We start from the raw sequence: 12,095 nt of genomic DNA, 5'->3' as shown, positions 1-12,095 counted from the left end.
CAGGACCAGGGAAACAGGAGCAGCATGAGATACAACTCACACATATACAGACATACAAACATAAACCCACTCCCTCGCAGAGATAATGTGAGTTGCACATCAGTTTGGTTAATCTTGACTATCGTTTGGTTAATCTTGATAGCTTTTTATCTTGACTATTTCCTTGTGTTGCTATTACTCTACAATATCATATGCAACTGATGTCACCAATGAGGTTAACTTGGACAAAGCACAGTGAATACTGGGATTGAGGTCCCATTTTTGCAGAAATCAGGTGTACCTATTTGAAACCTTTAATGTGTATGCAGATAATATACACTCTTTGAAGTAAAGATGCCTGGAAGGACCTTTTGGGGTTTTAAAAACTACCACGCCGAGACATGGCTTATTTCCAGGTCAAAAAGGTTCCTCGAGGAACCCCTCAGAAAAGGGTCTTTGAGAAATCCCTGTGTAATGGTTCACACCGGAACCTTTTTTTGATCAGAAGGGTTCAATTTTGAACCTTTTAAAAAAATATATTGAAGAGGTGGCAGACTGTTATGAGATTGGAGACGTGGCTTATTGGAGGTGTGGCTTTCAGGTAGTTATTTGTGGTCACCCATTAGAGTAAATGTTATACTTGTTGATCTTGTTAAGTTTGTACTTCAACTTTCATTGTTTTTTGCAACCAGGTGGAGTGGCTGTCAAGGGAACCACAGGTGCGTCATTGTTAGGATGTGTTAGCCTCCTTTTTCCTTATTTCCTGGTTTTCTCAGTTTTTGTTTCTAGATTGCTTCTACTTACTGGGTAGTCTAGTATAGCAACTGTTTGTTAGCTCTGAGCTTGTTAAGTCTGTTAGCTAGCTAGCTGGTTAACCTTCAGTTTGGGCCTGCTAGCAGCTGGCTAACTTGCCCCACTTGGCTACAGTTAGCCTACAAATGTTCTTTCCTTTCTCTTCCTTTTGTCCCCTTTAGCCCTTGTTTAAGTAGATAATTGGTGGCAGCTGTGGTTGTTTGTTAGCCTGCTAGCTTGCTTAGCTGTGGGTGGTGTTGGTTTCAAATCAAAGTTTATTGGTTGCATACACAGATATGCAGATGTTATCACAGGTGCAGTGAAATGCTTGTGTTTCTAGCTCCAACAGTACCTAGCAATTAAAAAAACAATACACACATAATCCAGATTTTTTTTAGTATAGGATGAGCCATGACTAGAATAAAGTATATAAATAGAAAGTGGGTGAAACCATATGTAAACATATTTAAAGTGATGTCATTGTACATAGTGTTCAATGACTCTATGTACATCGGGCAGCAGTCTCTAAGGTGCAGGGTAGAGTACAGTGTGGTAGCCGGCTAGAACAGTGACTAAGGTTCAGAGCAGGCTACTGGGAGGAGGCCGGCTAGTGGTAACTGTTTTAACAATCTGATGTCTTAGAGATAGAAGCTGTTTCTCAATCTCTCAGTTCCAGCTTTGATGGACCTGTACTGGCTTCCCCTTCTAGATGGTAGCGGGGTGGACAGGCCGTGGCTCAGGTATCTGAGGTCCAACTTGATCTTCTTGGCCTTTCTGTGAAACTGGATCCTGTAGATGTCCTGTGTTGCAGGTAGCGTGCCCCCGGTCATGCATTGGGCTGACCGCACCACCCTCTGGAGAGCCATGCGATTGTGGAAGGTGCAATTGCCGTACCAGGCTGTGATACAGCCTGACAGGATACTCTCAATGGTGCGTCTATAGATGTTTGAGGGTCTTTGGGGCCAAGTCAAACTTCTGCAGCCTCCTGAGGTTGAAGAGGTGCTGTTGCGCCTTCACCACGCTGTCTGTGTGAAGGGACCGTTTCAGAGGAACTTTAAGTTTTTGATCCTCTCCACTGCGGCCCTGTCAATGTGGATGGGGGCGTGGTCACTCTGCTGTCTCCTGTAGTCCATGATCAGCTCCTTTGTTTTGTTGATGTTGAGGGAGAGGTTATTTTCCTGGCACGCCTCTGTCCGGGCTCTCACCTCCTCCCTGTAGGCTGTCTCTTAGTTGTTGGTAATCAGGCCTACCACTGTCGTGTCATTAGCAAACTTGATGATTGATTTGGAGATGTGTGGGGCCATGCAGTCATGAGTGAACAGGGAGTACAGGAGGAGGCTGAGCATAGACCCCTGTGGGGCCCCTGTGTTGAGGATCAGTACGGCAGAGGTGTTGTTGCCTACCTTCACCACTTGGGGTCTAGGACCCAGTTGCACAGGGAAAGTTTCAGGCCCAGGCCCCTGAGCTTAGTGATAAGCTTGGAGGGCACTATGGTGTTGAAGGCTGAGCTGTAGTCGATGAACAGCATTCTTAAATATGTATCTCGCTTGTCCAGGCGGGATAGGATGATTGTGTTGTCTGTGGATCTGTTGGGGCGATATGTGAATTGTAGTGGGTCTAGGGTGTCGGGTAAGGTGAATATTATATGGTCCTTAGCTAGCCTCTCAAAGCACTTCATGATGACAGAAGTTTAGTTTAGCTAAGTTACCGTCACTTTCTTGGGTACAGGAACAATTGTGGACATGTTGAAGCAAGTGGGAACAACAGACTGAGATATGGAGAGATTTAATGTCAGTAAACACTCCAGCCAGCTGGTCTGAACATTCTCTGAGGACATGGATTGGGATGCCGTCTGAGCCGGCAGCCCTGCGAGGGTTAACACGCTTAAATGACTAACTCACGTCGGCCACAGAGAATGAGAGCACACAGTCCTTGTGAGCGTTGGGGAACGCGTTGGCAGCTCTGTTTTCCTCAAAGCGGGTGAAGAGGGTGTTTAGCTCGTCTGGGAGCGAGGAGTCTGTGTCCACGGCGGCGCTGGTTTTCCCTTTATAATCTATGATTGTCTGGAGTCCCTGCCACTTCCTATGTCTGAACCGTAGAATTGGGCATCCACTTTGTACCTGTACTGTTGTTTTGCATCTTCGATTGCCTTACGGAGGTCGTAGCTTGTGTGTTTGTACATGTCCATGTTCGGCATTTGATGTTGAGATATTCCAGATCGGGAGAACAAAAGGACTTGAGTTCCTGTACGTTACCACAATCACGCCAGGAGTTGTTAATCATGAAACAATTCCCCACCTCCTTTCTTTTTTCCCCAGAGTTCTTTCTTCCTATCGGCACGATGGACGGAGAAGCCCACTGGCTGAATGGACGGGGACAATATATACCCAGAGAAAACCATGATTCCGTAAAACAGTATGTTATAGTCCCTGATATTTCTCTGGAAGGGGATCCTCGCCCTAAACCCGTCTACTTTATTGTCCACAGACTAAACGTTAGCAAGTAATATACTCGTAAGTGGTGGATTGTATGCACGCTGCCTGATTCTGAATAGGGCCCCAATCCTTCTGCATCTGCATGATGCCCTATTCAGAATACTGTTTTACGGAATCATGGTTTTCTCTGGATATATATTGTCCCCGTCCATTCAGCCAGTGGGCTTCTCCGTCCATCGTGCCGATAGGAAGAAAGAACTCTGGGGAAAAAAGAAAGGAGGTGGGGAATTGTTTCATGATTAACAACTCCTGGCGGATGGTGGTCCAACTCATTCCAATCCATCTCAATTGGGTTGAGGTCAGGTGATTGTGGAGGCCAGATAAACTGACGCAGCACTCCATCAAATTCCTTCTTGGTCAAATAGCCCTTACACAGCCTGAAGGTATGCTGGGTCATTGTCCTGTTGAAAAACAAATGATTGTCGCAAACCAGATGGCGTATCACTGCAGAATGCTCAGGTAGCCATGCTGGTTAAGAGTGCCTTGAATTCTAAATAAATCACAGACTGTGTCACCAGCAAATTACCCCCACGCCCATCACACCACCTCCTCCATGCTTCACGGTGGGAACCACACATACAGAGATCATCCGTTTCCCCACTCTGCGTCTCACAAAGAGACGGCGGTTAGAACCAAAAAGTCAAATTTGGACTAATCAGACCAAAGGACAGATTTACACCGGTCTAATGTCCATTGCTCGTGTTTCTTGGTCCAAGCAAGTCTCTTATTATTATTGGTGTCCTTTAGTAGTGGTTTCTTTGCAGCAATTCGACCATGAAGGCTTGATTCACGCAGTCTTCTCTAAACAGTAGATGTTGAGATGTCTGTTACTTGAACTTTGTGATGCATTTATTTTGGCTGCAATTTCTTAGGCTGGTAACTCTAATGAACTTATCCTCAGCAGCAGAGGTAACTCTGGGTCTTCCTTTCCTGTGGCGGTCCTCATGAGAGCCAGTTTCATCATAGCGCTTGATGGTTTTTGCAACTGCACTTGAAGAAGCTTTCAAAGTTGTTGACATTTTCCGGAGTAGCTGACCTTCATGTCTTAAAGTAAAGATGGACTGTCATTTCTCTATTTATTTAATCTGTTCTTGCCATAATATGGACTTGGTCTTTTACCAAATAGGGCTATCTTCTGTATACCACCGCTACCTTGTCACAACACAACTGATTGGCACAAATGCATTAAGAAGGAAAGAAATTCCACAAATTAACTTTTAACCAAGGTAGATAAACAAAAAACAAACAAAACATTTTTGTGACTGAGAATGTTGTTGCTGTTCGGGCTGGCTACTTGCAAATGTATTTCTGTATTTCAAAATACAAGTATTCTAATTAAATAATTTTCGAACAAGTATTTTGTAGTTTTTGACACATGGATCTCAAATGGTATTTTGTAATTGTATTTTTTTCCTAATCAGGGCCAACCAAAGTTATGTAGTAAGTATGGAGAGCAGGGACACCTAGATGAGATTTGCCAGCAGGTGGTGTGCAGGGGACTGGGCCACTCCTTTTTGGAGTACCAGTATCACAGAACGTGCGATCTCTGTGAAGGTGACCCATCTCTATAGAAATGGCCCCCAAGCAGTCCCCGTATTGCGAGTACTGAGCAGGGGTTGGTCATTGTTGAGGATGTGGTGAAGGTGCAGGTAAGGAAACGGAGGCAGGGAGTGCAGCAGTTAGTGTGCTGATTTAAAGGGGAAGAGATGGAAGTTTCAAATTCCTGCCAGTTTCACTTTCCCGCCACTGGAGCCAATTGTCTCTCCGGCTGGGGGCACACCCTGAGGAGGGGAAGAGGAGGTAGGAGACTCCCCCTCCCCCATTGCAGTCCTGCCAGACAGCCCAGAAATGTGCAGTGGTAGCAGTAATGGCAGGGAAAGTTCAGCTTTTGACTGTGATTGTAAGACTGATAGTGATGCGATGTTGAACAAGTCCACCAAGAGTCCCAATCTCTCCGAAGCAGACAGGGGAAAACTAACCCAAAAGGTTGATTGAGGTCCTGGAAGGTGGACAAAGGTTGATATGTATTTCGACGCTTCACCCCTCCTTTTCTCTGATTGCAATTCATAATGTATTGTTACCATTTGTTGTGTGATTTCTCTCTCTTTTCTGTGTTTGATACCATTGCAGGAAAATAAGCTGGTAATACAGATCCTGGTTCCACCTGAGTGGCATGCGGCACACACTGGGACTGGGCTCCAAGCTTTGTTGTTGGGGTATGGGAATGGGAATCGCCTGACAGGCAGCCAGAGCCAAACCCAACACTAACCCTCGAAAATGTATTGTTGCCATTTATGTGTGATTTCTCAATATTTTTCTGTCTGAATCCCAAATCACCCCCTTTCCCTCACCATTCGGCCCTCCATTTGCGAGTTCAAGCGCTTCAAGCCATTTGTACAAGTGTCCCAAAGCTGAGGGAGGGAAAATTATCGAGGATGTAAGGGCTAATTAGACCATCGGATATCCACATCGACTGAGCAAGCAAGGCTGCAGACAACAGAGCGAAGTGCTATCCTGACATGCACTGCAATATGTTTGGAGTTTGCACAATGTAATACAAAAGAATGGAGAGGCGTGCCTAATTATATGTCATGTGCATTTGTTTGTCTGATTTCGAGACTTGACACATAACTGATGAAATATCTCCCAAATTAAATGTTTAACTGTTACTCAAGTTTAGGCTATATCTTGTAAAACAACAGAGGGAATGTGTTCATTTGAATTTCATGCTTGTTTTATTATTTAAAAATGGAACATGAATTGCATAATTCAAGTCAGGAGTGTGTCCTGAAGTTGATGGGTTTATTGATCCCATCGCCACTCTCTTGTGTCAGCAACACATGAAAACGGAGGGTACTCCGATCAAGTTAGTAGGGAGTGGTTTGGGATTCACAGTCTGTGTTTGATGCCGTGGTGGCAGGTATTTTAGGGGTTAGAGCATTGGGCCAGTAACCAGAAAGTTGCTGGATCGAATCTCTGAGCTGACAAGGTAAAAAATATATAGTTCTGCCCCTGAGCAAGGCAGTTAACCCACTGTTCTCCGGGAGCCAAAGACGTGGATGTTGATTAAGGCAGCCCCCTTCACCTCTCTGATTCAGAGGGGTTAAATGCGGAAGACACATTTCAGCTGAGCAACTGACTAGGTATCCCATTTCAGGCAAAGAAGCAGATGGAGGTCAGACCCTCAGGCAGCACTGTACTTTGATAACCAGAGTATTGGCTGTTGAATGTGTGTTCTCACATGTGGATTGTCTATGGCTCATTTATCATATATTGCGCAGGGTTGTGAGTTAAAGGTTTCATTGCCCCAACATCTTGCACAGTTTGGTCTGTTCTGCTTGGCCGTGCCAGTGCCAAGGTCCATCCTGGCGATACAGGCTGCAGTGACCCGAGGATGGGATGTCGCACATGCACACACGGTCCTGGCGACTTGAACAGACTGGTTGTGCCGAAGCGCCTGGGGAGAGGCTTTTGGAACAACAGGATTATATATATTTTTTTAAGGACCCATCCCAACTGATCTTTATTAACTTGAATTGCTTTCAAAATGGTTAATTATGTATATTTAGTTCCTGAAAGTTTTTGACATTTGCTGACAGTTTATTTATGATATATGATGTAATGTGAAAATGTAAACAAGTCCCAACATTTTTTCTTAACACTAAAGTGGTAACTACTTCAACTTCAGGATTTGCATAGGCTCTTAAGGGACCTCTCTAAGCCTAATTGATGTTACAAAACTGTCAATGCTCCACCTTAACATGTGATGACAATTGAACAGATGAATTGGAATTACATACACTCTAACGGGTTGTCTAAAAATATCTATCTGAAAGCCACGCCCCTCCTCAGCCATGCCTCTGGTTCAGGGTTCCTTTAGGAACTCTTTGCTACATTGAAACATTAAAGGTTCTTCCAAGAACCCCTCAAATAACCAAAGGTGCAAATATGAACCATTGACTAGCAATGGTTTCTTGAGGAACTCCATGGTTCTTTGAGGATCTCCAGGGTTCCTTGAGTCCACCAATTCTAAGAGAGTAGGCTTATCCACATATCTCAGTCATAGAACGTCTGGCCAATCTGTCACAAAAGCAGTACAATGGAAAGCAGCTGACACTTCCACTTCTCCCCAAACCATGCCCTTATCTTCCCCCCGTCGTACACAGATAAGCGGTGGCGGTATCAGCGGTAGCACACAGTGTAATGCTCTGGCCATGTACATTTTATGTTTTAATGCAGGACATCCAGAAGCTCTTAGAGGGCCGAGCTGAGCCTGGCATGCACAGTCATACAGGCTCATTTACAGAGCCATGTTCCCACCTTGACAAGACAGTCAGAGTGGACTGAAGGTTTCCCTCAGAATGTGTATTGATTATGGCAAATGACCTCAATAACTACACCTATTTAGTTACCTTGATGAGTAGACTAGGGAGTTAACCTCACTAAATGGCATCATAATAATGTGATGATGGACCTGGTTCCCTCTTCATAACAAGGCCTTCAAGATGTTATAAGTGTACCTTATCAATAAGTGAGTGTAAAAAAATGAAATAAACTACTACTATTGTCAGTGGTTGTTGTTCTGTTTTTCTATTATTGTCGACTGCTGTTGCCAAGAAGGGAAACATGGTTCTCTGGTGTATGTGTATTACATGCATGTTACATGGAGTAAATGTTTCAGACATTATCAGTCAAATAATAGCAGAATGATCCTGTATTATGGAGGTTTAGGGCTCTATTCAGTCTGTATCGCTGAAGATTTACAGATTGCAGGATAGAAATGAAAAGGTCATTTCCGATTGATACGACATATGCAGCGTTTACCGCAAATGGAACGGCAGAGACTGTGAGGGGACACACACGCACACTAACACACAAATACATTTTTATTCGTATTGTTTGTCATTTTTGTTGTTGTATTGTTTGCATATCATTGTATTTTCTATTTGTCTGACTGTCCTTGTCTATCAGTGTATCAGTGTTTTGTTACTTGTAATGTTTTGTGTTTTTTGTGGACCCCTGGAAGAGTAGCTGCTGCTTCTGCAAAAGCTAATGGGGATACAAATCAACAAATCAACAAATAATGCAGTTTCCGCTAATGCGCATGTTGCCTTGAAATTTTAATCACGCTGTAACGCAGAACTTCCGGGATACGGTTTGAAGAGAGACTATAAAACTTAGAAGTTGACATCAAGGGACATGAATAAGAGTTGCGTTTCTAGGGCTTGGCTTCACATTGTTATTTACAGATGGTTAACGCTGAGATATATACAAATGTATGTGGACACCCCTTTGAATGAGTGGATTTGGCTATTTCAGCCACACCCGTTGCTGGCAGGTGTATAAAATCGAGCACACAGCCATGCAATCTCCATAGACAAACATTGAAGAGCTCAGTGACTTTCAACGTGGCACCATCATAGGATGCTACCTTTCCAACAAGTCAGTTTGTCAAATTTAGGCTTGCTAGAGCTGCCCCGGGCAACTTTAAGTGCTTTTATTGTGAAGTGGAGACGTCTAGGTGCAACAGCGGCTCAGCAGCGAAATGGTATGCCACACAAGCTCACGGAATGGGACCGCCTAGTGCTGAAGCACGTAGCACGTGAAATAGTGCTGAAGCACGTAGCACGTCTCTCCTCGGTTGCAACACTCCCTACAGTTCCAAACTGCCACTGGAAGTAACATCAGCACAATAACTGTTTGTCAGGAGCTTCATGAAATGGGTTTCCATGGCCGAGCAGCCGCACACAAGCCTAAGACCACCATGTGCAATTCCAAGCGTCAGCTGGAGTGGTGTAAAGCTCGCCGCCATTGGACTCTTGAGCAGAGGAAACGCGTTCTCTGGCGTGATGAATCACACTTCACCATGTGGCAGTCGTTATCTGCCCCAATGCATAGTGCCAACTGTAAAGTTTGGTGGAGGAGGAAAAATGGTCTGGGGCTGTTTTTCATGGTTCAGGCTCCTTAGTTGCAGTGAAGGGAAATCTTAACGCTACAGAATACAATGACATTCTAGACGATTCTGTGCTCCAACCTTGTGGCAACAGTTTGGGGAAGGCCCTTTCCTGTATGACATTGCCCCTGTGCACAAAGCGAGTCCATACAGAAATGGTTTGTCGAGATCGGTGTGAAAGAACTTGACTCTCCTGCACAGAGCCCTGACCTCAACCCCATCAAACACCTTTGGGATGAATTGGAACGCCGACTGTGAGTCAGGCCTAATCACCCTACATCAGTGCCTGACCTCACTAATGGCTCGTGGCTGAATGGAAGCAAGTCACCGCAACAATGTTCCAAGCCTTCCCAGAAGAGTGGAGGCTGTTATAGCACCAAAGGGGGGACCAACTCCATATTAATACCCATGATTTTGGAATGAGATGTTGGACGAGCAGGTGTGCACATACGTTTGGTCATGTAGTGTATTTCACCAAACTCTGGTGACATGACATAACTAGGGAGGTGGGGAGATCAGTAGACAGAGCTGGTTGGTACATACAGTATGGGAGGTTGTGTAGGAATTACAAGTTGTAGAGGAGACAAGACCAACATTTCAAAGAATAACAACCAGTACTGGCAAAATCCATCACAGGAAATTGACTGATGAAACTAAGTGAAGTTCAAAACCAATAACAAACTGCGGCATATTAAGCTGTGAGAAATGTTACTATGAGTCTCACTTGGTGTAGGTGTCTCACGTGCCAAGGCTTCAACAAATAAGCCCTGCCCAATGGCTTGGCTTACACATTCAGTTTTCTATAATTGTACTCACTAGAAACGGGTACAAGCAAACATGCCCACATTGGCACGATGTGGGCCCAATGCTGGCTAAAATATTGGTCCCATGTAGGCTGCCCAAATTGAGCCGATTGGCCCCAAGGAAGGTGGCCCCAATTATGTATTATTTATTTATTCAAATCAAACTTATTTACTTAGATATAAATTGTATAATTTTCCAACCTTAAAGGTATTTAGCAAACATGTTCCATTGTTGACAACCAAGTTGTTACTATCATACATATATGTCGTACTAGAAAATCTGATTTGTTCCTTATATGCCCCATTCACTTACATAATTGTTTCTTTAATGACTTATTATTTTAAAGACTTCTTCACATGACTTATTTTGAGCATCACACAACACACCCTTTAAACTGGAACAACACTCAGTTACGGTTGCACAAAAATAACTGTTTGCAAGCCACGCCCACAAATATTTGAATATTCCTCCTCCTATATGTTATGAAGAAGCTGGTGTGGGCTAGCCCATGCTGGACTTAGTGTGGGCAGGCCCATGTTGGGCTGCTGTGGGTCAGCCATCACCAACCCGACACAGGCTATTCCACACCAGCTACTTCATAATAAAGAGGCGGGGGCTCATTCGAATATTTGTGGGCATGGTGTGCACAAGGGCTGGTGTGGGCTTGGTGTGGGAAAGCCCATGCTGGGCTGTAGTGGGTTTGTTGTGGGTAAGCCTATGTTAGGTTGGTGTAAGCTGTTCTGTGTTGTGTTGATGTGGACTTGGTGTGGGCTAGCCTGTGTTAGGTTGGTGTAGGATGGCCTCATAGTTTATGTGTCGGGGGGCTGGGGTCAGTTTGTTATATCTGGAGTACTTCTCCTGTCCTATTCGGTGTCCTGTGTGAATCTAAGTGTGTGTTCTCTAATTCTCTCCTTCTCTCTTTCTTTCTCTCTCTCGGAGGACCTGAGCCCTAGGACCATGCCCCAGGACTACCTGACATGATGACTCCTTGCTGTCCCCAGTCCACCTGGCCATGCTGCTGTTCCAGTTTCAACTGACCTGAGCCCTAGGACCATGCCCCAGGACTACCTGACATGATGACTCCTTGCTGTCCCCAGTCTACCTGGCCATGCTGCTGCTCCAGTTTCAACTTCCACCTGACTGTGCTGCTGCTCTAGTTTCAACTGTTCTGCCTTATTATTATTCGACCATGCTGGTCATTTATGAACATTGAACATCTTGACCATGTTCTGTTATAATCTCCACCCGGCACAGCCAGAAGAGGACTGGCCACCCCACATAGCCTGGTTCCTCTCTAGGTTTCTTCCTAGGTATTGGCCTTTCTAGGGAGTTTTTCCTAGCCACCGTGCTTCTCCACCTGCATTGCTTGCTGTTTGGGGTTTTAGGCTGGGTTTCTGTACAGCACTTTGAGATATCAGCTGATGTACGAAGGGCTATATAAATAAATTTGATTTGATTTGATTTGTATTTGGCTGTGTGGGAATGGTGTGGGCTAGCCTGGGTTGGGCTGGTGATGGCTAGAACATGCCAGCAAAGATAGTTTAGTATGAATAACCCCAGAAACTGCTTCTGCAATATAAATCCCTGATCATACTTGTAGGCGATGTCATGGCGACGTTAGCTAGCTAAGCTCATGTGCTGAAACAAGTCATTGGGTCTAACAGTCGTGCAGGCCGTGAATGTGCAGGCCGTGAATGTGCAGGCCGTGAATGTGCAGGCCGTGAATGTGCAGGCCGTGAAATCAAAGACACTCCGATATGAAGTTGTTTTTGATCAAAGTTAAAACATGTTCAGCTACTGTAATACTTTTTTAGAATAAAAAAAAATCACAACTAAGGTCACATTTTTCACTTTTCTCATTGACATCCCAAACCCCGCTCTGGTCTGTCAAAATGTCGTCCTGTTGAGAGTCTGGGATTGAAAACTCTGTGATGTTGGACTGGTGTGGGATTCATGTGGGCTAGCCTTTGTTGGGTTGGTGATGGCTAGCCCGTGTTGGGCTGGTGTGGGCTTGGTGTGGGCTAGTCCGTGCTGAATACCACATTAGGCACAATGGGGTCAGGTTTTCTGGG

At 44.8% G+C, this 12,095-nt stretch overlaps 1 protein-coding gene and 1 long non-coding RNA gene across 4 annotated transcripts in view; one reads left to right on the top strand and one right to left on the bottom strand.

The window, feature by feature from the left end:
• Positions 1-12,095, bottom strand: part of LOC109895278 (sodium channel protein type 8 subunit alpha) — a 117,033-nt gene that overhangs the window by 10,483 nt on the left and 94,455 nt on the right. The gene's annotated exons all lie outside the window — the stretch shown is intronic.
• LOC116373986 (uncharacterized) lies at positions 616-5,935 on the top strand. Its single transcript, XR_004209711.1, has 2 exons — positions 616-698; positions 5,397-5,935. It is a non-coding gene; the product is annotated as an uncharacterized LOC116373986 (long non-coding RNA).

The sequence above is a fragment of the Oncorhynchus kisutch genome, linkage group LG1 (assembly GCF_002021735.2).
Source record: "Oncorhynchus kisutch isolate 150728-3 linkage group LG1, Okis_V2, whole genome shotgun sequence".
NCBI lineage: Eukaryota > Metazoa > Chordata > Actinopteri > Salmoniformes > Salmonidae > Oncorhynchus > Oncorhynchus kisutch.
This window is presented reverse-complemented; position numbering and strand designations above follow the sequence as displayed.